At 33.5% G+C, this 4,896-nt stretch overlaps 1 long non-coding RNA gene across 1 annotated transcript; it reads left to right on the plus strand.

Annotated features, from left to right (window-relative positions):
• Positions 1-242: 242 nt before the first annotated feature.
• LOC142623397 (uncharacterized) lies at positions 243-2,463 on the plus strand. Its single transcript, XR_012842137.1, has 4 exons — positions 243-468; positions 767-831; positions 942-992; positions 2,126-2,463. It is a non-coding gene; the product is annotated as an uncharacterized LOC142623397 (long non-coding RNA).
• The last annotated feature ends 2,433 nt before the right edge of the window (positions 2,464-4,896 follow it).

Below are 4,896 nucleotides of genomic sequence, written 5' to 3' on the forward strand. Positions count from 1 at the left end.
TCAATTCAAGTAATGTAAAATTGCAATTATGTAATTGAACCCATGGTAAAAGCTTCAATTTAAATGTGTTGAGTAAGGATAAGAAAATATATTCCTATGTTGTCTTTGTCTTAGGACTGAGCAAGGGACCTGACCCACCCAAAAACCCTACCGACCTGACAGGTTTTAGGCGGGTCTGAAAATATTCGGGTCGGGTTTCAGAACTTAATTTCGGGTGTCGGCATCGGCGTCGGTGTTGAGTCATATAAATATTCTACTTCTGAACCCGATTTTTTTTATGGTTGAAAAAAACCCTACTCTTTGTTGGTCTCTCTCCGCCTCCCTCAGCTACCTCCCAAGTCTCAGTCTCACCCGTTTCTATCTCTACCTTTTGTTTCCCCCCTCTCTCTTTATTCCTCAAACCTCATCCTTACAAGCCATCTCCATTTGCTCTATTTAAAGCTTTATCTCAGCTCGCTTTATCTTTGTGTAAGTCATCCTTCTCTTTGTTAATTTAGTTGGGTTTTTAATACTTTCGGATTTTGGGGTTTTTTTTTCTATGTGAATATCCTATTCGGGTTTGATTTTCTTGTGTTTTGTGATGTGGGTTTGGCTTGAATCGTACTCATAGGCAGCAAAAGTAGTTTTTTTAAGGACCCATTTCAAAATTTTTTTTTCAAGTTTTTAACTGAAGAGCTGTGCTCCTCTGCCTCTCTCACTGAGTTCTCTCTACGTGTGTAGAAAAACTAGTTTTTTTAAGGACCCATTTCGAATTTTTTTTTCCCAGGTTTTTAACTTAAGAGCTATGCTCCTCTGCCTCTCTCACCGAGTTCTCTCTACGTGTGTAACAGCGTAAGTCATCCACTCATCCTTCTCTTTGTTGGGTTTTTTTTCTTCTTCTTAATTTCATTGTCTTAGTCTCTGATTTTGGGTTTTTTTTTTTATTGGTTTATTTATCTCAGAGAGGAAAGCAATTTGGTTTCAGCAAAATCTTTAACAAATTGGATTCTAAGGTATAATTTTTTTTTTTAATGTGAATATCCAATATACTTTGGGTTTTTTTTTTTTTTTATTTATGTGAATATCCAATATCCTTTGGATTTTTGTACATTTTGGTTTTGTGTTTGATTATATGAATTGGGTATTCTTTATTTTTGCTGATATCAAAGATTGATCTACGGTTTGATGTTTCTGTACTTTGTTTATGAAATTGTTGTGTGGATTGCAAATGTGATTTTCTTGGATCTATTTTTGTTTTTGTTTTTTGGGTTTGGTTGTAATAGTTGCTACTGCATGATTATCTGACTCAAGTTAAATCTTTTGAAAGATTTGTAACCTACATGATTATCTAACTCCTGTTAAATTTTTTGAATTGTGGTTTATCTTCTCAATGTTGTGATTTTTGGTTACAAATGCAAGATTGAGAAGATAAATCTTTTGAATTGTGGCTTATCTTCTCAATCTTTTGAATTAACCATTGATGACATGTAGATGCTGTTTGTTTAGGAAAACCATAAAACGTTTGTTCTTGAGGCAATAGTTAAAATACTTAGAATAGTGCATTATCTTCTATAAGCATTATTGATTATGGATAAGTTCTTAATAGAAACATAATCCTCTCCCTGCTGTAGGCAATATTATTACATGTTATACATTTCAAACCATACGAGAGAAACAAGAGTTATATCACTTAACCAAAGTACATGTCAGATTTATTAACTACTAAATAATTCATGGAATTGTTCTAGCTGGATCCTCTTTCTTGTCATAAAATGCACCCATTTATGAGTGTTGTTTGAGTGTACAAACTATAAAGTTCTGATACAAGTTTCACTAAAAGTCATTGCTGCTCAACATTGGACTACAATTTAAGGACTGCAATATATGCTTTAGATAATATTTAGAAAAATACACTTCATATTATTATTAATTCAAATACTTAATTGCTGCACATACTATATGCTTTCAACAATGCTAATGCATAATTCTTGCATTGCATCTTTGTCATGTGTACATAAGCTCTTTGAATTTTGGTTAGGAATGATATGGTACTTTGTTGAATGCTTGACTTTGCATAAGAGCCATAACTTTTCTCAAACATAAAATTTGAGGGAGATCTTAGGTTTTTCTTTGTTTGGTGTTGCAGTTTTGAAGGTAAAAGAGGTTGGGTGCTAAGCAAAAGGTCGTGACGTGCTGATTATTGTTTTTTTTTTTGGAGAAGGGCAAATGGTGATTCTTGCTTGATTTGCTGGACTATTATAAAGAAATCTTATTAAATAAATATGCTAATGCAAAAACTTATATACTTTGTAATGATTTGGGTTTTTATGCTTGTGGATGGAGCCATAACTTATATACTTTGTAATGATTTGGGTTTTTCTTTTGCTTCTTTAGACCTATGAAAAGGTTGATGAATTCAGGTTGTTTTATTATTAGAATCTAGGTTGATGAATACAAAAACTATTGATGATTTTGGTTCTGGTATTGATGGGGGTATTGCTAGAAATACAAAAACTGGTGATGATATTGGTTCTATTTATGTATGTCTTTGTTTCTTGGTGTAACTGTGATAGGCAAAGAAACTGAGACGTGGTACTAATAGCTTTTAGCATGGAAAATGAAGCTGCTTGTAAGTTATGACTTTATTCAAATGTTTTAGTTATTTGAGTGCTTATTATGATTGAGACTGTATGGCTCAAATGAGGCATACAGATATTTCGCCTTTATCGTAAAAAAAATGTCCAACCCGAGACCCGACTAAAAACCTGGAAAATCGACCCAATTACAGACTCGATTTTTCGGGTCGGGTCGGGTTTCAGGCAGCCAAACCCGATTTTTATCGGGTCACAGTAAACCCGACCCATTATCACTCCTAATGACAATGATGTTATTGTAGCATATTGTAAAGATGGACTTAAGAATATTATGAGAATTATAATCCAACGTTGCTTTAGAGAAGTCAACAAGTGTACTAACATACTTGCTACGAGAGGTGCTTTACTTTCTCAAAATTTTGTTGTTTTTTTCTCTTCCACCAGCTTTTGTCTCTCTTTTGATTAGCCTTGATTGTGTTGAGACTATGTATGAGCGTGTTTGCTCAAATGTATTTGTTGTTTAGTTATTGAATTTTTCCATTTTTATTCTTCTTTTACTATTATTTTATTAAAATAATAAAATAACCCATATCTCACACGTCTCCTCTCCTCTCTCAAACTCTTAGCCTCTCTCTTATCCCTAACTCACAAACTGAACTCTCTTCATCTCAGATCCCTCATCTCTCTCCCTCTCAGATCCCTTATTACTCCCTCCTTTTTCTCTTCTCAATTTTCTCTCGTCCAAAACCCACACACTCACATGTAGATTTCCTCTGAGCTTGCTCTCACTTTGTCATCGACCTCTATATGTGGTGATGGCGATGGTGCTACTCTATCTTCGTCGGCAACAGCATACGTAAGCCTCCAACGATTTGGGGTTAGGTTGATGGTTTTTCGTTGAGGTTTGTTTTAGGTTTTCCATTCATAGGCTTGGGTTGATTTTCTGTTGATTTAAGGCTTTGATTTTCATTGATTTTAAGTTTGATTTCTTGTTAAATTTGGGTTTGATTTTTCATTGATTTTCTATTTATTTTTTGGTTGGATTATTATGTGTTGTGATGGTGGTGGTGCTGGGTTGTGGTGGTGTTTAGGTGGAACTGGGTTGTCGATGTTGGTGGAGGTTAATCAGTTGTGCTCTTAGATGAAGAGAGAGATAGTGAGATGAATGTTGGTTAAATACATGTTTGTATCGTATACAAAACATACACAACGGAAAATTAACGGATCTATTTCAATCGCAATTGTTAACATGTACTATGCAATTTTTAGAATTCAAGAACAAAAGAGTGTACCTTAGTGCGGTGAAATACAAAACAAAAGATCGGAAGGACTCGGGAACATTTTTAATCTTCACTCCAATTTCACTTTACGCCCAAAAAGTGTGGTCTCTCAATCAGTTTTCAAAGGGAGAATAAGAGAGTTTCTCACACTCACATACACACCATTTTACAATGATGTCACTCTATTTCAAAATTCCGTATGTTTCTCCTTTTGTATCTAACTGATTATTTAATTGGGTTAGCTTTTTGGGTCTTTCCAATTGGGCTTTAGTGTGTGGCTTGGAGTGGGACCAATAAGACACTAGCTCTAATGAGTCTTGGGCTTTTCTGTCAACTCTTGACAAGTTCAAAGTTACCATTAACTATATTTAATATCACTATATAAATATAGTTGCACTCTAGGTCTTATTTATAAATTATATCCCAAGACTTTATTATACATGCAACCCCTTCATAAAATATTTGTAGTAATACAAAGTCATGAATGTAGACTGTTACTTTGTAAATTATTACATCTCAATCCTTGAGTACCCAGTTTAATCCTCTATGTTATTCATTATATATTTATGAAATTCAATTTCATAAATATATACTTTAATAATTCCTTACTAAAGTGATTAGGCCTAACACTCTGAATAACCAAACCCATTAAACTTATTTCAAAAGAAAACTTTGTATTTCTATTAAGAAACTATAAATTCCATCTTGAGAATATATGTTCCATCAACACTAAATGTAGCTGCCTAACAAATTGAGGTTTTGATCGTGTCTTTAGATCTCACTCCTAATATATTAAAGTAACCTACATTTCATGATCAGGTCCATTATCCTCTCAGGATTAAGAGTTCATGTAAATAGAAGTCGTGAGATTTATTATTCATTTAATAGTCTTTAAGAGAATAATAAATTTCACAGTGGTCTAGTTCAATATGTCTTAATTCTTAAAACATATCAACATATCAACTAGAAGTCTCCATTTCCATGATCAAGACAAATCATCTTAGTTGATATGTTATAGTCTTCGCAGATGAAATGCCCAATTT

The sequence above is a fragment of the Castanea sativa genome, chromosome 2 (assembly GCF_040712315.1).
Source record: "Castanea sativa cultivar Marrone di Chiusa Pesio chromosome 2, ASM4071231v1".
In the NCBI taxonomy this organism is placed as follows: domain Eukaryota; kingdom Viridiplantae; phylum Streptophyta; class Magnoliopsida; order Fagales; family Fagaceae; genus Castanea; species Castanea sativa.